This window comes from Delphinus delphis, chromosome 4 (assembly GCF_949987515.2).
Source record: "Delphinus delphis chromosome 4, mDelDel1.2, whole genome shotgun sequence".
In the NCBI taxonomy this organism is placed as follows: domain Eukaryota; kingdom Metazoa; phylum Chordata; class Mammalia; order Artiodactyla; family Delphinidae; genus Delphinus; species Delphinus delphis.
In genome coordinates, this window is record NC_082686.1 from 72,139,224 (window position 1) to 72,160,348 (window position 21,125).

Below are 21,125 nucleotides of genomic sequence, written 5' to 3' on the forward strand. Positions count from 1 at the left end.
TGTCCTCAGTGTATAACCCTTTGAGGAGCAGACTGATGACTCTGAGACTTTGGATCCCTCAGCTGGTGCTCCTAATCATGTGGCCCAGGGACCAAAGCCTCTGACAAGCTGAGGACCACACCATATAGTTGTGCTGGATCCCTGCAAAAGAACACTGAGCAGAGGGGAGGAGTGGAGGCAGAAATCTCGCCTCTGTTTTACATGTGGGCTGTGTATCTCTTCTAATCACACAAAGACATTGTCCAGCAGAAGTCCTGAACCAGAACTACCAGTGGTACTGCCCACCTAGTAACAAATCCTTCCCCAGATGTTTCACTGTGTAGTTTAACCTTCATAAAATCATGGTCTCAGGCTTAGGGGGTGCTGAAGTTCTGAATAGCTACTTAGTCTTCTAACCCCAACACCAAATACCATATCCAAATCCCCTTTGAATAAAGCATACATTTAGGTTCTTACATTATGCCTGCAGCAATCTCTCTCTCTCTCCTTTGTACTAACTCATTGTTTGCAGTAACCTCATGGATTAGTCAAGAAATAAATATAAACTATCTTTAATCTTTTATCTAATTCATAATGAATATCACTGGTAGACACAATCAACAGAAAATAAAACCGAAAAAAACGCTTATACCGAAACATTTAAAAATTTGTTTTAGCTAAAAATTAAAAAATAAAAATCTTCTAGATAAAATTAAGGCCTGTAAAATTTGAGTCAGAAAATCTGGACTTGATAGAAACAAGAGAAAATCCACAGTGGGTGTATCAGCTAAGGCATTTTCAGTTGCAAGGAACAGAAAGTTCAACTAAATTGGCTAAAAAGGGGGAGTGGGGGAGATTTAATGGCTTGTATAACTGTGAAGTCCATAAATAGCTCTTTCAGATGTAGCTTTGATCAGGGCTTCAGTTGTTTCCATGGAGACCTATAGGTCCTGTCCTCCTCTATGTGGTGGCTTAGCCCTCAGCCAGGCTTCCCTCATGGCAATGAAATGGCTGCAGTGCTTCCCAGCTTCACAGCTTCATATCACACTAGTCAATGGAAGAGAAGAGAACTGCTTTCCCAGAACACCCCACCAAAAGTTATTTTCCAGCCTCACTAGCCTGAATTAGGTCACATCCTACCCCTGCAATAATAACAGTTCACTGGAGTTGGGATTTTGATGATGAGCCCTGGCTTGAGCCATGGTCCTTTTTAAGCTGGGGGTGGAGTTAGCTTTCCTCAAATCCCCTGGGTTGCCTAGTGGATATACGACTACCGGACCAAAGTTGGGGTACTCACCAGGAATAAGGAAATGGATGGGAGATGATGGGACAATCACAGTGTCACTGAACATGGCAGAAACTTTAGTAAAATTTGATACAGGTCTGATACAGATAAAGAAACCAAGAAATGAGACAAAACTAAATTTAAAAATCTAAATGAAAAAGAATTGATCCTAGTGAAAAACATTTCAGTTGAATAAAGAGAAAAATGGAAATGTTTCAAATGAGTGTCATAGAAAGATGATCAAGGAATTAAATTGATTTCATGGTGTTTGTTCCAGAAAACACATTCCTGATGAAAATTCATCAATGTTAGTATCATTCATTTGAAATGTTGGCATTGAAAACCTCCTTGGGGACAAAATGGCAGGGATGGAAATATTCTCTGGCCCCCTAGTGACGACTGCCTCTTTGAGGTGCCCATAAGCCATCTCATTAATAATCCATTTTGATCCTGGGACTGGCAATAAATACAATGGCTTGTGATGTGTAGAAGTGAATTTTCTCACTGTTTTGAAAATTGTAATGTGTCTGTCTCCAGAGGTCTGTCATTTAGACAATGCCTCAAGGATAATTCACCTGCAAGTCTCCCCGCAGTCTGGAAAATAATTTCTCTCTCTCTCTCTTTTTTTTTTTTTTTTTGCGGTACGCGGGCCTCTCACTGTTGCGGCCTCTCCCGTCGCGGAGCACAGGCTCCCTACGCACAGGCTCAGCGGCCATGGCTCACGGGCCCAGCCACTCCACGGCATGTGGGATCTTCCCGGACCGGGGCACGAACCCGTGTCCCCTGCATCGGCAGGCGGACTCTCAACCACTGCGCCACCAGGGAAGCCCTGGAAAATAATTTCTCTTGTCAGATTCTTGGAATTCATATAGAAACACTGGGGTTGTCTTTTGCAATTTTCCCTCCCACCTCGGGTTAACTTTCCTCTGGGCTTTTCTGTTCTAAGAACATTCCCTGTGACAGAGAAAACAGAAGCAAAATACAAATTGAGTTCTCCTTTCTCTTTGTCACCCACCAACATGACATTGACCACAAATAGTGTATCCCTTTTTTGCTTTGAATATAACTTATGAAGCCCTTTAAGGGTCTCAATGCATGTGAGGCTTTCACCTTCTCAAAAGCACGTTAGGCATTTGTTCCACCTTCTTGGGTTCATCAGTGGCTCTGCTCCACCATGTCCATCTTAGGCTTACTTTCTCTTACAATCAAATAAACAAATCTATATGAAACTGTATGATTTCTTTAAGTCCCTTCCCCTTTTTTCACTGACTTGAAATTTCACAGGTAAGGAAGATGTTCTTAAGAAGATACCAGATTCTTGAGCATCTTTCTAAAGTTTCAAGACGTGGTATCTTCTTCTAATTGTTAAAATCTGGGGAACACATCTAACCATTTCTGTCCTACCATTTCTCTCACTATCACAAACTTCAAGAAGACACAGTTGCTCTCTCCCAAGGTTCCTGTCACTTCCACTCTGCCAACCAATTCCTCCTTTTGGCCAAATTTAGGTTTAGAGTGGCAGTTCCCCTTATTACTTCCTCTACTCTTTGGAAGATGAAATTGTCAGCAAGCAATAATACTAGCTAATGTCTATTGAGCTCTTGCTGTGTGAAAGGCATCTTTCCTATGAGGAAGCTGAGGCCCAGGGAAGGTAATATCTTGTTCAAGTTCACCCACCTGGCAGGTGGTAGAGCATGGACACTGGTGCCAGAGTCAGACTCCAGAGGCCACGTTCTGTGTTGGGTTAAAAGAGCTTATCACCCGGGCTGGTTTGAGCAGTGTAGACTTCCAGCCGGCCTGAGGAAGTGCTCTTCCCACCAGCATCTTCCCATCTCCATGCCGTTTTTGTGATGTGGAGAGGCTGTGCGCCACTTCCTGCATCTGGTTGTAGGAGCTGTGATAATTCACACCGCAGCAGGCTTCCTGCATCTCTCCTCTTCTTCCACCCTCATCTTTTGATCCTTGTGACCTACCACGCGACACCCTCTTGGTTGTGGAGTTTTCCTTACTAAAGCCCTTCCTAGGGTTACCTAACAGGGTTCCTTGGTTACCTCCCAGGATGTCTTCATCCTCTCCCCTCGCAAGTCACACAGAGAGGCTTTTCTTAAACACCTTTGTTTCCCCCCGCCTGTGGACCACTTTGCACTCATTACAGACTTGGCTGGCAGAAGGATAAGGGTGGCACACCTCTGGGGGCCACTTGAGGTTGGTGATGGGTTTCCGAGCAGAAAGGTTATTTCCTGTGGATCCTCCTTTAAACAGTTCTGTTTTTTTTATTTTTGTTTTATTTTTTCTAAATTTAGGTCAGTTGTGGGAATGCCTTGCCTTTTGGGTTTTTTAAGTCATCTTGTTTCAACTAAATTGCTGCCCAAGCCTGCTTTCCTTTCCATAGCCATTGAGAATACATCTGACTTTACCCCAAGTAATAAAAAAACCAATAATCACAATAAAAACAACTAACGCTTACTGAGTTCTTAATATACTCAGACCCTGTTCTAAGAGCTTACGGTATTAACTTATTTAGTCCTTTCAGAACAATTCTACGAAGTAGCTACTTCATAGAATGGGGAAACTGAGGCACAGAGAGACCACACAACTACTGAGCAGCTCATTTCTGTTGATGATCATCCAGTTTGTGCCTAGCATGGAACAAAGCCTATACGAATCTGTTTATTTTACAAACTTTAATTATATTCAGCCAATCCGTATGATTGAAGGGCTCCTAAGATGGAAAAAGTATTTCATTGAAACTACCTTAAATTCCGTGTTACTAAATTTAATCTATAAACCACTATGTACTTAGAAAGTATTACTTTCTTATTAATAATGCCAATTATAATATTTGTTATTAAAGTTATATAGAATTGTAATTTCAGGATAGCTTAAGTAGTAATTATAACCCAAACTATAAGCATTTCTATCACACATAATCATAAACCAATTCTTATTTTTATGTTTGGTCTGACATTATTTCACCTAGAAAAACTTATTGCTTATTAATTTTTTCACTAGTAGTTTTCACTTGCTTCAAATATTTCAGTTCTTCCTATGTTATTATCAAGTTTTGGACTAACATTTAACTCCTGTTCTTTTACGTGTTTCCGGGTCTAACTTATACTAAAGTACACCAACCAAAAAACATCATCTCAGAATATCAGAACTACTGTCTCTGAAAATAATTCTGTCACTCTATCACTTGAGTGAAATCCTCCTAGGGTAGTGGACTATAATTTCTGACTTGTGCCAACTGAATTGCAATTCTGGTTTCCTGGGAGTCCAGCAGCTTTGCTCACATTTGCAGGTACTGTCTTACTCTAATAAGGCTTGTTGCTGTCACTGCTTTATGCTAATTCCGGGAAAAAGCTTATTTACCTTTCCAAATCCCAATACCTCCTTTATCCCCCTGCTTCTCCTCCTTTGCCCATCACCTTTTTCAACTTCAGGAGTTTTTTGGTATTTTCTTTTTCCCATTTGGAGAATGAGTCGGGGTTCTTGACTGCAAGCAACAGAAGCTGATTCTGGCTCACTTGAGCAGGAAAGGAGTTCTTGGAATGATTGTAGGTGGATGTGAATGTGGCTGGAGATCCAGATGAGCAAGCGGGCAGCAGCAGGGGGAGGTGGGCAGCTGTAACCACTGCCATGGTCATGCCATGGGGACAGCCTGGTTGGAAGGCTTCATCACTGTGGCTGCAAAACCCTGTCCCTGGCACTGTTGCCACTACTGCTCCAGACATCAAGAGCTGCTGCCGCCACCTCTAGAGCAGCCAGCTTCTTTGCATCACTTGCTCCAGACCCATGGTTCTTGGCACAGATGGTGGAGCCTGGATTGTGCAATCGTATTCTAATTTCCTAGGGACAGGGCTCTGTTTCCTACCAAGACCATGCAAGAAAAGGCTCCCCTAACAGGAAGGGGGTTTGGAAACTAAGCACCCCTCAAAAACAGCCCAGCAAATATTGACTATTACAGAACCAAGTCCTAGGTACGTAATCCTCTTTTCCCCAAAAAGAAGAAGGGAGCCATTTCTGCTCTCAAAAGGATGAGGACCCCTTTCTCTTTAACAAAGAATACCAGCTGCCCAGAGTTTTCTGAAATATAATATTATACAATTAATTTGTATATTTAAATTATATAAATGTATTAGTATTTATATACTTATATTTATATTATACTTACAATATAATAACTGTTTAACATACAACAGTAATATAATTAATATATTCGTGATCTTTTTTTTGACCATGTGGCTTGTGGGATCTTAGTTCCCCAACCAGGGATTAAACCTGGACCCTGGCAGTGGAAACACAGAGTCCTAACCACTGGACAACCAGGGAATTCCTAGATGATTGTATTTTAAATAAGAAATCTAGGGCTTCCCTGGTGGCGCAGTGGTTGAGGGTCCGCTTACCGATGCGGGGGACATGGGTTTGGGCCCCGGTCCAGGAGCATCCCATGTGCTGCGGAGCGGCTGGGCCCGTGAGCCATGGCCGCTGGGCCTGAGCGTCCGGAGCCTCTGCTCCACGGTGGGAGAGGCCACAACAGTGAGAGGCCCGCGTACCACAAAAAAAAAAAAAAAAAAACAAAACTATAACTTCAAAATCTTCAAAACATTTAAAAACATTTAAACAGGTGTTAAAGGGAGAGTTCAATAACATTGAAATCTTTTTACTTTGAAAAACTAAATATACATGTGAAACATTCAACATCTACAAAGAGAAACTCTGCACAAATTCAAGAGAGTATGGTCAAAATTTTATGTCCCTCTGTCACTTAGTATAATCTTTTCAAGCATTAAGATGTTGATAGTTGCTCCTATATCCCATCTGCTTTAGAGTGCGGTGGTTAGGAAACAAGATGTTTTACATAAATGTATTTTCCAGATAACTGGACAGTATCAATGTAAGCATTAATTTTTTTAATTCTGATTTTTTTTATTTTTTATTTTTTGGCCACACTGCACAGCTTGCGGGATCTCAGTTCCCCAATCAGGGACTGAATCTGGGCCACGGCAACGAAAGCGCCGAGGTTAACCACGGTACTGCCAGGGAATTCTCTAAAAAAATTCTTAAACCATACAAGATTCTTGTAAAAGAATCTAAGTCTACAGATTCTGGGGTTTTTTTCTAGTTTTATTTTTTATATAAAAGCTTTGTTGAGATACAACTCATATACTAAACACATATTAAGTGTATGATTCAATGTCTTTTTAAAAACATATTAACAGAGTTGTGCAACCATCACCACAATCAATTTTAGGGCATTATCATCACTTCAAAAGGAAACTCCATACCCATTAGCATTCTCTCCCCAACTTTCCCCAAATCCCCAGACCTAGGTAACCCTTACCTTTCTATTTCTACAGATTTGCCTATTCTGGTCATTTCGTATAAATAGAACCATATAATTGGTTCTATTATGTGGTGTTTTGTGATTGGCTTCTTTCACTTAGTATAATGTTTTCAAGGTTCATTCGTGTTGTGGCATGAATTGGTACTTCATTCTTTTTTATGGCCGAGTAGCATTCCATCCTATGGACATACCGCATTTTGTTTATTCATTTATTCCCTCAATGGATATTTGGTTATTCCCACTTGTTGGCTATCATGAATACCGCTGCTATGAACATTTGTTTAGAGGTTTTTTTGTGGACATATGTTTGCATTTGCAGGGTGGGGTGGTGGGTACCTAGGAATGAAATAGCTGATCTGTATGGAAACGCCATGAGGAACTGCCAAGCTGTTTTCCAAAGTTTCTGCACCAGTTTACATTCCTATCAGTGGTGTGTGAGGGTGCCAATTTCTCTCCAACTTCCCCAGTACTTGTCATCTGTCTTTTTTATTTTAGCCATCTTTGTGGGTGTGAAGTGGTATCTGATTGTGGTTATGAGCTACATTTCCCTGATGACAAAAGCTGTTGAGCATCTTCTCATTTGCTTATTGGGCATTTGTTTATCTTCTGGAGAAATGTATGTTCATATCCTTTGCCTATTTTTATTTTATTTTATTATTATTATTTTTTATTTATTTATTTATTTTATTTTATTTTATTTTTTTGCGGTACGCGGGCCTCTCACTGTTGTGGTCTCTCCGATTGCGGAGCACAGGCTCCGGACGCGCAGGCTCAGCGGCCATGGCTCACGGGCCCAGCTGCTCCGCGGCATGTGGGATCTTCCCAGACCGGGGCACGAACCCATGTCCCCTGCATCGGCAGGTGGACTCTCAACCACTGCGCCACCAGGGAAGCCCTCCTTTGCCTATTTTTAAATTGGATTATTGTCTTTTTATTATTGAGCTGTAAGAATTCTTTATATAAGTCTGTTCTTGATGACTTAGAGCCTTCTTATGGGCATCAATGGCTGGGGTTCACTGTGATACAGAGGAGCTCTCATGGGTTATAGACCCATGCAGGGCTGTCTGCTCTATATTAAAAGGCAAGGTGATGCTATCAGAGAGCACTAAAAAGCAGTTATAAGAGCATGTCCTTATGTGCATCTTTTTTTTTTTTTTTTTTTTTTTTTGCGGTACGCGGGCCTCTCACTGTTGTGGCCTCTCCTGTTGCGGAGCACAGGCTCCGGACGCGCAGGCTCAGTGGCCATGGCTCATGGACCTAGCCACTCCGCGGCATGTGGGATCTTCCCGGACCGGGGCACGAACCCGTGTCCCCTGCATCGGCAGGCAGACTCTCAACCACTGCGCCACCAGGGAAGCCCTATGTGCATCTTTTTTTCTTACTCTCTCTGCGATCACCCCTTGTTCTCATGGCTCTAAATATTTATGATTTATGATAATATCAGCTTATCCCATGGATGAGGTGCCTGGGTTTTGAGACAGCTTTCTGCTGTGTTTTGGGTAATTTAGTTATCAGGAATCTGATTTCTGGGAGAATTAGTGGCACTTTACCTAAGTAGAGGTAGTACATTAATAGGGGAGGATTAATTGGGGCAGATTTTGAGGAGGTGAGTCTTTAGTGAAATCCCCGATAAGGTGGTGATGATAACCTGGCAGAGAAGAATAGACTCCTGTTCTAGGGAATTTGCCAGACGTCTATGGGAATTGCATCACTGGTGTGACCAATGTTGGTAGTTAAGACAGGAGGCAATAAATAGGAAGAGTCTCCTTCAGAGTGGTGAAGGGTCTAAATTCAGACTTGATCTCATTGCCAGGCTGATAATAATTGGTCTGATAGGTCAATCTTCCTCTGGTCTGATGGTGTGAGGAAAAAAAAAGATCACTCCTCCCTGTTTCCATCTTATCAGCCTCCCCTGACCTGTCGACCCCGCCCTGCCCCCAGCTTGTGGCTAAATTACCCAACTGCCAATTAAAACCCACACTTCCCAGCGTGCCTTGCACCACCCAGAACCCCAGTCCCCACCATTCATTCTGCTCGCCCGCTGAAAGCAGCTCAAGCAAATAACCTTCCAGATTCAGGGCCTCTCGCTCTCCAGGGGCCTCTCCCCCCTCCCTCCCTTGACTGTGGCTGAGTCTGCTACCACCTGACAGCAAACCACACTTGACAGGGAACAGGAAAGAGAAACGGGCCCACTGCCCTCGGCCTCTATGAAATCAACAAGGTTGTGCTCCTTCTCCCACAGCTGCCGCTTCCAAGCCTTCCACCCTTTTCCCCTCCCTCCCAGGGTCTCAGGAGGCCCAGAAGGGCACTTTGGAGGTCTTATCCTGGATGTGTAGAACTTCTGGGGGTAGGTGATGCGGAATGAATTGAGGGGCTTTTGACCTCTGCTTTGTGGCAGTTTGCACCTTGCCCTACTGCCAAGGCCTCTCCGGTCTCAGTCACTGACACCTCCTCCTCCCCCAGGCACTCCCTCACTCCTGAGGACCCTGCTTCTACAGCTGATCTCCAGGCCTGCAGCCCCTCTCTGTTCCAGGAATCTCACCGCCACCTGTTGGCTTCTTTTGCCTCCTGAGCAGCCAGAACCTTGCCTTGCGGTTATGCTTTTCATTCTGCTGCCACTCTAGCATGCCACAGCTGTTGGGAAGCATGGCCAGGATGTGGGACCCGCCAGCTTCAAATCCTGATTTGAAGTCCACAATTCTGAACCCCAAAAAACTCTGAAAACTAAAGGCTTTTTTGGTGAGTTTGACACAAACTCATTTGGTTGCAAAACCTGTGAACTGACAAAAGCCTATTTTGTTCACTTTATCTTTTCCCCATTTAATGTGAATATTTATGTTGGTTGCCAAAATATTAATGTGTTGACTTAGGGTATAGTTCTAGATCCTGTTGGAGGAATTATGTAATATATGGTATATGTACCATGTAACCATGAAAAATTGTGATTTTTGAAACACTTCTGGTCCCAACATTTTATGATAAGGAATTTTGGACGTGTACTGTAATGCCACACAAAATCGACCTGGATTGGGGCTTCCCTGGTGGTGCAGTGGTTGAGAGTCCGCCTGCTGATGCAGGGGACACGGGTTCGTGACCCGGGTCCGGGAGGATCCCACATGCCGTGGAGCGGCTGGGCCCGTGAGCCATGGCTGCTGAGCCTGCGTGTCCAGAGCCTGCGGTCCGCAACGGAAGAGGCCATAGCAGTGAGAGGCCCGCATACCACAAAAAAAAAAAAAAAAAAAAAGACCTGGTTAATTAACTATTCACATCTAAGTGGCAGAATAGCATAGAACGAATCAAAATCATGTCCATGGACATTTAGGGACGTAGGATTCCAATGTTACAGATTATGTATGTAAACTTACAAAAGAGCACGTGGAATCTGATCTCAACATTGTTTTTTGAAAAGCATATAGCACATGCATTAAAAAAAAGCTGGGCCTGCAATACACCATAATGTTAACAGTGAGTTGTTTCTGTGGCGGATTTTCTTCTTTTTAGGCTTCCAGCATCTAGGTAATACTTTTATAATCAGAAACGTTTTATTTTATTTATTTATTTATTTATTTATTTATTTTTTTGCAGTGCGCGGGTCTCTCACTGTTGTGGCCTCTCCCGTTGCGGAGCGCAGGCTCCGGACGCGCAGTCTCAGCCGCCATGGCTCACAGGCCCAGCCGCTCCACGGCATGTGGGATCTTCCCGGATCGGGACATGAACCCATGTCCCCTGCATCGGCAGGCAGACTCTCAACCACTGCGCCACCAGGGAAGCCCCAGAAACTTCTTTTTAAAAAAACCAGTAACTGTTACTAAAAACAAGCTTCCATTATGTGGCCTTGGGCAAAAGGCCCACAGGGTGTGATCAATCTGAGCCCAATTTTCTCTTCTGTAAGTTGAGGCCATTAGTACCTACTTAAATGGAGTTGTTGAGGGACAATGTACGTGCCTGGGTGGAAGGTAGTTATGACTGTAGGTCTTGTGTCAAGATACCTCTCTCCTCCACCAGGTCTGGACTGCCCACTGCTGTTATGCAATAGTGCAGACCAGGTCCCTCACACATTGCCCGCTGTTTTACAACTGGGTCCTTGCAAATGAGGATGATCAACATCTAACGATGCTCAACAGGCAACCTTTCAGAAGCACAGCTATCACATGGAAAAACTCGCCTGTTGTGTACACTGGATTAAGAAATTCTCTCAGGTGATCCTGTAATTTTTTTTTTATGCTAAAGTAACGTATGCTCGAGCATTCTGGTGTTTTTATATTTGTGTAATAATTTCTTAAAACCATTCAAGACAGATAACTATTTAATTTTTTGAAGAAAGTTGGAAAAGGCTCTCCTCCCAAGGACAGTGGCTGGGAGGAGATGGGGCACAGCCAGTTTCGAATACTGGTAGAGGGTCTAGTGGCTTTTGGGCTCAGCACCCGGAACCACCGACCCAGGCTGGCTCCCCACGTGGCAGCATGTGATCACAGGCAGCTTGGAGTCGAATACAGGCCCTTACGCGGCGGCCTCTGAACCAAGCCTCTCTCCCTTCCTAGGGGTGAGAACTGTACAGAGGGATGGAGTCATCTTCCTCCAGGAAGCCTTCATTCACCCTCAGTGCTGCTGTTGCAACTAGGCTGTTCTGGGCAGGACTCCTGTTTGGGTGTGCATTTGGGTGGGGAAAAAGAACGCGGAGGATGTTGATTCCCTTCCCTTCTCAGCCAGCCTGACCTTTTAATACCTTTGTAAAAAGCATGTATGTATTTATAGTGTTTTAGATTTTTCTAACTTTTATCTTAAGGGCAGAGCACCTGTTTAATAAGCATTGTACCCCTATTGTTGTTGTTGTTGTTTTTAACATCTTTATTGGAGTCTAATTGCTTTACAATGGCGTGTTAGTTTCTGCTTTAAAACAAGGTGAATCAGTTATACATATACATATGTCCCCATATCTCTTCCCTCTTGCATCTCCCTCCCTCCCACCCTCCCTATCCCACCCCTCTAGGTGGTCACAAAGCACCGAGCTGATCTCCCTGTGCTCTGCGGCTGCTTCCCACTAGCTATCTATTTTACGTTTGGTAGTGTACATATGTCCTTGCCACTATCTCACTTTGTCCCAGCTTACCCTTCCCCCTCCCCGTATCCTCAAGTCCATTCTCTAGTAGGTCTGCATCTTTATTCCCATCTTGCCCCTAGGTTCTTCTGATCATTATTTTTTCTTTCTTTCTTTTTTGTTTTTTAGATTCCATATATATGTGTTAGCATACGGTATTTGTTTTTCTCTTTCTGACTTATTTCACTCTGTATGACAGTCTCTAGGTCCATCCACCTCACTACAAATAACTCAGTTTCATTCCTTTTTATGGCTGAGTAATATTCCATTGTATATATGTGCCACATCTTCTTTATCCATTCATCTGTTGATGGATACTTAGGTTGCTTCCATGTCCTGGTTATTGTAAATAGAGCTGCAATGAACATTTTATGTACCCATATTGTTAAAGAACTGTGTCCTCTCTCTCCTTCTCTCTCCCCTGTAAGTGCCCTTCTAATAAACTTTTCATTGAAAAGCTAAAAAAAAAAAAAAAATGATCAACAGTCCTTTCGGGTCAGTCTTTCCTTCTCCCTGTCACATTGTCTTGATATCTGCCACGTGCAGAGGGCTTGCCACTGTGCCAAGGCTAACCCCCACTTAGAGACTTGATCCCATCTTCACTTATCTCCCCCTGGCCTGTTCTGCCAAGGAAAGAGATGTATTTATGTGGCACATCTCATTTTACAAAAGGTGTTCACGTACTGATCCTTCCCTTCATGACCTTAATTCTTTTTAAATTAAATTAAATTTATTTTTATTGAAATATAGTTGATTTACAATGTCATGGTATTCTCAGATGTACAGCACAGTGATTCAGTTTTATATATATCTTCTTTTCCAGATTCTTTTCCATTATAGGTTATTACAAGATATCAAGTATAGTTCCCTGTGCTATACATTAGGTCCTTGTTGTTCACCTATTTTATATATAGTAGTTTGTATATGTGAATCTCAGACTCCTAATTTATCTCTCTCCACACCTGCCCCCAACACCTGGATCCCCTTTGGTAACTATAAGTTTGTTTTCTATGTCTGTGAGTCTGTTTCTGTTTTGTAAATAAGTTCATTTATATCATTTTTTAATTGCCACATTATATCTACCTATTCTTTTCCGATTCTTTTCCATTATAGATTATTACAAGATATTGAATATGGTTCCCTGTGCTCTTGTGGTTTATCTACTTTATATGTAGCAGTGCATATATGTTGATCCCAAACTCCTAATTTATCCCTCCTGCAACCTTTCCCCTTTGGTAACAAGTTTATTTTCTACGCATGATGTTAATTCTTTTTCTTTTTTTTTTAACATCTTTATTGGAGTATAATTGCTTTACAATGGTGTGTTAGTTTCTGCTGTATAACAAAGTGAATCAGGTATACATATACATATATCCCCATATCCCCTCCCCTCTTGCGTCTCCCTCCCACCCTCCCTATCCCACCCCTCTAGGTGGTCACAAAGCACTGAGCTGATCTCCCTGAGCTATGCGGCTGCTTCCCACTAGCTATCTATTTTACATCATGACGTTAATTCTTGAAAGAGCATTTGTCCCTCCCTGGGTTTATTTTCATACCCCCAGTCACTAACTAACCAACATGTGGCAACCTGGCTCCTGACCCCATGACTCTGCTGCAGCTGTTTTTTTTAAAAAAAATCATTCATTCACTCATTCATGTAGTCCACATAAATTTATAAGCCCCTGTATGTGTCAGTTACAGCCACTGGGATACAACAGCTAATAAACAAATTTCTTTTCCTTAGGAGCACACAGTCTAGTTGGGGTGGCAGACAATTAGCAAGTAAATATATAATAGATATCAGGCAGTGACATGAATAAAAAAATGTTGTGAAGAAAATGTAAAGTAAAGGAAAAGTGACGGGGGTGTGTGTGTGCCACTTTAGATGGTGCGATCAGGGAAAGCCTCTTGGAGGAGGTGACATTTGAGCAGAGGCCTCAGGGAAGTTAGGGAGTGAACTGTGTGGGTATCTGGGTGAGGAGGAGAGCATTCTGGACCTAGGAAAGAGAAAATGGCAACAGCCCTGAGACAGAAGCCTGCTTGGTTTAAATGGGCTGCAAAGATGACTTCATGCTTTGAGTGGAGGAAGTGATGAGGAAAGTGGTAGGGTATGAAATCCAAGAGAGCAGAGAGGAGACCAGATCATGCAGGCCATGAGCCCATGGTAAGGAATGGGATTTAGATTTGTCAATCATGAAAAACGATTTCTCGATGACCAGCAAGTGACTTTTCCCAAGTCCTCCACCTCTCCGACTGCTCTAACCTTCATTCATTTAAGAAACCTTCACTGAGCACATACTAGATGCTAGACTAGGTATTGCTGGGGATACATACAAATGTGAATAAACTATAGTCCCAGCCAGCCAGGACTCACTGCCCCAGGGGAAGGGCAGAACTGTGACTTGTAAATGATGAAGCCGCTTGGGCAGCACTGGACAGAACCATGAACAAGATGCAAGATGCAAAGAGATACCATCATCACTCCTACAGTGTCTCCTCCTTGACCTGGCTTTATCTCATCCTCTAAATCATCATCATCTTTATCTCTTCTTCAGTCTGACTTCATGCCCAGTCCCGTCGCATGAGGATCCAGTTCAGAGGCCACCTCTTCCCGAAAGCTTTCCTGGAAGTCTCCACCAGTTGAGCTCTCTTCCTCCCATGACTCTCCCAGCACCTCATTCCTGTTTTTCCATGATTTCCTTCCATTCTGCCCTGAACTGAACCATGGTTAGTTGTGGGTGCCCCTCTCCCTTGATGTCCTACTGCCGCCTGTGCCCTGACACTGACATTATACTTCCGTAAGCATTTTGTTATCTTTGTACAACGTGAAATCTTTATCAAATGTTGATATGGTCAGTGTTTCCAGAAAAGGAAGAGGCAGTGTCCCCCAGACATCAGTCACTGGAATTAGTGGCTGAGGGAGGCCATGGACTCATTATCCTGGGAGAGCTGTGTGAACTGCTTAAGTCCCCACCTGCTTGGGCAACAAGGAGCAAGAGGAAGTGACCTCAGGACTGGAGATCCGCCCCCTCACTCAGATAGTTAGAGAAGAGGAGTAAACATGCCAGGAAGGACCTTCAGCCAAGCCAGCCTCACTTGCCCTCAGTCTTTGCATTGACCCCTAAGCTTTTCCAGGACTGGCGTCACGAGGGTTTGAGTGGTACCAGTGTGGGTGGTGCCCTCTCCTCTTTCCGTTTTTGGTTTTTGGTTCTTAAAAACTACATTCCAAATGAGGGAAATGAAACTACTGAAGACTCTCCCCCAGCAGCCAGCTGACATGGGGCAAGAGAATAATCTCCAGTTAAGGCCCCAAAGGAAATCCCCTCCTTGTCATGTGCCGAGGCCAGGAGAAGTGGGGGAGGCACTAGTTCACTGCTTGGCCAGGCCCAGCCACAAAGGTGAAGGGCCAGGATGGAGGGGCTGTGCTGTCTGTGGCCAGGAGTGGAGAACCCAAGGCAGAGTGGGAAACACCACGTGTGAGAGTGAGGTGACCAAAATCTTGGGCCTGGGTGAGCTGCCAGTTTCAGAGGGAGACCGTGCAACTCCATTGCTGGGTAAAATGGATTGTACTCTTCTCCTGCAGACCCATCTGCAGGAAGGAAGCTGGTCCCCATTTCTCCCACTGAGTCCTTTGCACACTTTGCCCCGACTCGGATGTGTCTCTCTTCCTAGTCTCTGCTGTAGGTCTCTCCACCCCCAAGTCTTGAATAGTATCTGGTTATCATCTGAAAAACCAGTGGGAGGGGAGAGAAGAAGCCAGAGTTCCTTTGATCTCTTCGGGAGACTGAGAAGTTCTACCAGTGACAAACTATTATAAAGCTTAGTTTAAGAAAGAAAGGGGAAAAAAAAACCCGTCAGAAGGCAGTGCCTAGAGAATCATCGACAAGGTAGGTGTATTGCCTTCCTTTCTTCTTTCCTTCTCTTCCCTCTTTCCTTCTTTAAGCAAATATTTACTGAACTCCTTTCCGTGCTTTGGGCAGTATACTTTTTGGAATAACCATGACCCCTTCTCTCAAGAAGCTTATAGTGTAGTTCAGGAAACAAGACAGAAATCCTAAGTTAGACCACAATACAAGAGATATCATGAGGCCAGTGGATACTGTAGACACTTGGAATCGTGTGTTCAGAGGAAGAGATGGAGGCTTCACAGAGGAGGGGAGCTCAAACTGTGCCTTTGAGATGGGGAGGGTTGGGGGGGCATCTGGGAAGTTGTTCCAAGCAAGAGAACCCTCTGATGGAGGGAGCACAGAGTGGGGAGCATTTGCTCTATGTTTAGGGTTGAAACCCACTGTGGAACATGTGTTGAAGTATGGGAGGTAACAGTGAAGAGAAGCTGGAGACAAGATTGGGCTGAATGAGGCATCTGGACTTTCTCCTCCAGCTGGGAAATGCCTAGCTCCTTGCTTTCACCTCAGATCTCCTCAAGAACCTGTGTGCTGCTAGACACTGAACTTGTCTTTGTTGTGGTTGAGCAGGGAATGGGTACAAACTCACAGCAAGTGGAGCAGGCTCAAAGAAAAAGGTACATGGTCCCCCAGACTTTCACCATCCCATGGAGGTATGTGCTTGGCCAGGGCAGGGCTGGGTGCATGACGGGCTGTGTTCTGGAGGAAACAGCATGGTTGGGAGGTGGCCCAGAGCACCCATCCACGTTGGAGAATCCTGAGCTGTGCAGTCAGGGTTACAGCCTTGCTGGCATGTAAATCGTTCTGTTTCCAGCTGCAAATCAGCATTGGTTTCACCTGGAAGTCTTACAGGTCCTCCCTGCTGAGCCAGCTTGCTGCTGAACTAGAGGGAGAGCAGTGGTGTTATCTGAACAAACTGGCTTGTCTTTAACACCATCAGGATCATTGGTTTTCTAAGTTCTTTTGAGAGGTAGCAGCTGCTTCTCTCAAAAGAAATTCTAAGGATAGATCATATCTTGGGTCACAAATCAAGCCTTGGTAAATTTAGGAAAACTGAAATTGCATCAAGTATCTTTTCCAACCACAAAGGTATGAGACTAGTTATCAATTACAGGACAAAATCTGTAAAAAATACAAACACATGGATGCTAAACAGTACACTACTAAATAACCAAGAGACCACTGAAGAAATCAAAGAGGAAATCAAAAAATACCTAGAAACAAATGACAATGAAAACACGATGACCCAAAACCTGTGGGATGCAGCATACCAGTTCTAAGAGGGAAGTTTATAACAATACAATCCTACCTCAAGAAACAAGAAACATCTCAAATAGACAACCCAACTTTACACCTAAAGCAATTAGAGAAAGAAGAACAAAAAAAACCTCCCAAAGTTAGCAGAAGGAAAGAAACCATAAAGATCAGATCAGATCAGATCAGAAATAAATGAAAAAGAAATGAAGGAAACAATAGCAAAGATCAATAAAACTAAAAGCTGGTTCTTTGAGAAGATAAACAAAATTGATAAACCATTAGCCAGACTCATCAAGAAAAGAAGGGAGAAGACTCAAATCAATAGAATTAGAAATAAAAAGAAGTAACAACTGACACTGCAGAAATACAAAGGATCATGAGAGACTACTACAAGCAACTATATGCCAATAAAATGGACAACCTGGAAGAAATGGACAAATTCTTAGAAAAGCACAACCTTCTGAGACTGGACCAGGAAGAAATAGAAAATATAAACAGACCAATCACAAGCACTGAAATTGAAACTGTGATTACAAATCTTCCAACAAACAAAAGCCCAGGACCAGATGGCTTCACAGGCGACTTCTATCAAACATTTAGAGAAGAGATAACACCTGTCCTTCTCAAACTCTTCCAAAATATAGCACAGGGAGGAACACTCCCAAACTCATTCTACGAGGCCACCATCACCCTGATACCAAAACCAGACAAAGATGTCACAACAAAAGAAAACTACAGGCCAATATCACTGATGAACATAGATGCAAAAATCCTCAGCAAAATATTAGCAAACAGAATCCAATAGCACATTAAAAGGATCATACACCATGATCAAGTGGGGTTTATCCCAGGAATGAAAGGATTCTTCAATATATGCAAATCAATCAATGTGATAAACCATATTAACAAATTGAAGGAGAAAAACCATATGATCGTCTCAATAGATGAAGAGACAGCTTTTGACAAAATTCAACACCCATTTATGATAAAAACCCTCCAGAAAGTAGGCAAAGAGGGAACTTACCTCAACATAATAAAGGACATATATGACAAGCGGACAGCCAACATCATCCTCAATGGTGAAAAACTGAAACCATTTCCACTAAGATCATGAACAAGACAAGGCTGCCCACTCTCACCACTGTTATTCAGCGTAGTTTTGGAAGTTTTAGCCATAGCAATCAGAGAAGAAAAAGAAATAAAAGGAATCCAAATCGGAAAAGAAGAAGTAAAACTGTCACTGTTTGCAGATGACATGATACTATACATAGAGAATCCTAAAGATGCTACCAGAAAACTACTAGAGCTAATCAGTGAATTTGGTAAAGTAGCAGGATACAAAATTAATGCACAGAAATCTCTTGCATTCCTATATACTAATGATGAAAACTCTGAAAGAGAAATTAAGGAGACACTCCCATTTACCATTACAACAAAAGAATAAAATACCTAGGAATAAACCTATCTAGGGAGACAAAAGACCTGTGTGCAGAAAACTATAAGACACTGATGAAAGAAATTAAAGATGATACCAACAGATGGAGAGATATACCATGTTCTTGGATTGGAAGAATCAACACTGTGAAAATGACTATACTACCCAAAGCAATCTACAGATTCATTGCAATCCCTATCAAATTACCAATGGCATTTTTTATGGAACTAGAACAAAAAATCTTAAAATGTGTATGGAGACACAAAAGACCCCAAATAGCCAAAGCAATCTTGAGAAAGAAAAACGGAGCTGGAGGAATCAGACTCCCTGACTTCAAACTATACTACAAAGCCACCGTAATCAAGACAGTATGGTACTGGCACAAAAACAGAAATACAGATCAGTGGAAAAGGATAGAAAGCCCAGACATAAACCCACACACATATGGTCACCTTATCTTTGGTAAAGGAGGCAAGAATATACAATGGAGAAAAGCCAACCTCTTCAATAAGTGGTGCTGGGAAAACTGGACAGCTACATGTAAAAGAATGAAATTAGAACACTCCCTAACACCATACACAAAAATGAACTCAAAATGGATTAGAGACCTAAATGTAAGACTGGACACTATAAAACTCTTAGAGGAAAACACAGGAAGAACACTCTTTGACATAAATCACAGCAAGATATTTTTGGATCCACCTCCTAGAGTAATGGAAACAAAAATAAACAAATGGGATCTAATGAAACTTACAAGCTTTTGCACAGGAAAGAAAACCATAAACAAGGCGAAAGACAACCCTCAGAATGGGAGAAAATATTTGCAAACGAAGCAACTGACAAAGGATTAATCTCCAAAATATACAGGCAGCTCATGCAGCTCAGTATCAAAAAAAACCAAACAACCCAATCAAAAAATGGGCAGAAGACCTAAATAGACATTTCTCCAAAGAAGATATACAGATTGCCAACAAACACATGAAAGGATGCTCAACATCACTAATCATTAGAGAGATGCAAATCAAAACTACAATGAGGTATCACCTCACACCGGTCAGGATGGCCATCATCAAAAAATCTAGAAACAATAAATGCTGGAGAGGGTGTGGAGAAAAGGGAACCCTCTTGCACTGTTGGTGGGAATGTAAATTGATACAGCCACTGTGGAGAACGGTATGGAGGTTCCTTAAATAACTACAAATAGAACTACCATATGACCCAGCAATCCCACTACTGGGCATATACCCTGAGAAAACCATAATTCAAAAAGAGTCATGTACCAAAATGTTCATTGCAGCTCTATTTACAATAGCCCGGAGATGGAAACAGCCTAAGTGTCCATCATCGGATGAATGGATAAAGAAGACGTGGCACATATATACAATGGAATATTACTCAGCCATAAAAAGAAATGAAATTGAGCTATTTGTAATGAGGTGGATAGACCTAGAGTCTGTCATACATTGTGAAGTAAGTCAGGAAGAGAAAGACAAATACCGTATGCTAACACATATATATGGAATTTAAGAAAAAAAATGTCATGAAGAACCTAGGGGTAAGATAGGAATAAAGACACAGACCTACTAGAGAATGGACTTGAGGATATGGGGAGGGGGAATGGTAAGCTGTGACAAAGTGAGAGAGTGGTATGGACATATGTACACTACCACATGTAAAATTGATAGCTAGTAGGAAGCAGCCATATAGCACAGGGAGATCAGCTTGATGTTTTGTGTCCACCTAGAGGAGTGGGATAGGGAAGGTGGGAGGGAGATGCGAGAGAGGGGAGATATAGGGTTATATGTATACGTATAGCTGACTCACTTTGTTATACAGCAGAAACTAACACACCATTGTAAAGCAATTATACTCCAATAAAGATGTTAAAAAAAAAATTCCGTAGGAGAACCTTAATGTATAAGACATTTAAAAGTGGGGACTTCCCTGGTGGTGCAGTGGCTAAGACTCCTGCTCCCAATGCAGGGGGTCTGGGTTCGATCCCTGGTCCAGGAACTAGGTCCCACATGCATGCCACAACTAAGAGTTCGCATGCCGTGACTAAGAGTTCGCATGCCACAACTAAAGAGTCTGCGAGCCCCAACTAAGACCTGACACATCCAAATAAATAAACAAATGTTAAAATAATAATAATAATAAAATAAAACATTTACAAGTGGAATTGCTTGGGATAAGGAGGGGATGTAATGCCCGGAGTCCCACCAGACAGTCCTTAGGAACCCTGAACCTGCTGAACCTGGTTTTAAACTGCTGATCCATGTAAGAGGCAGTGGCAAGCCATGAAAGGGCTGTAGCAGGGAGTGAGATGACTCAATATATAGTTTAGAAGGCTGCCCATGGCTGCTGGGTGGAATCTTTGGAGGCAGGGAGCCCGGTTTAAGGAGGCTACTGAAATGATCCAGACATGAGTTGATGAGGTCTAGATCCAGGGCAGTGGCATCAGGGATTAACAGTAGGTTCGGATTCAAGAAACGTTTCTGAGTTAGAATCAGCAGGGAATATGAGAGGTGGAGTCTGGGAGGGCTGGAGGCATGCCAAAAATAGTGACAGCCAAATACGGGGAGAGACCAGCTAGGCCAAAGGATGAGTTCAGTTCAGGACACATTGTGTTCTGGCCGCTCTATCATTGACCAGTGGACAGTTAAAAATATGTTTGGATCTTCTCTCTTGGGAGAGAATGTTGGAGCTAGAAATTACAGTTTGGGAATAATCAACAAATTAGTAGACACAAAAGACATGAAAGTAGAAAATGTGTATACCATGAGAAGAAAAGGCCTAAAAGATAACCTTGGTTTGTGACA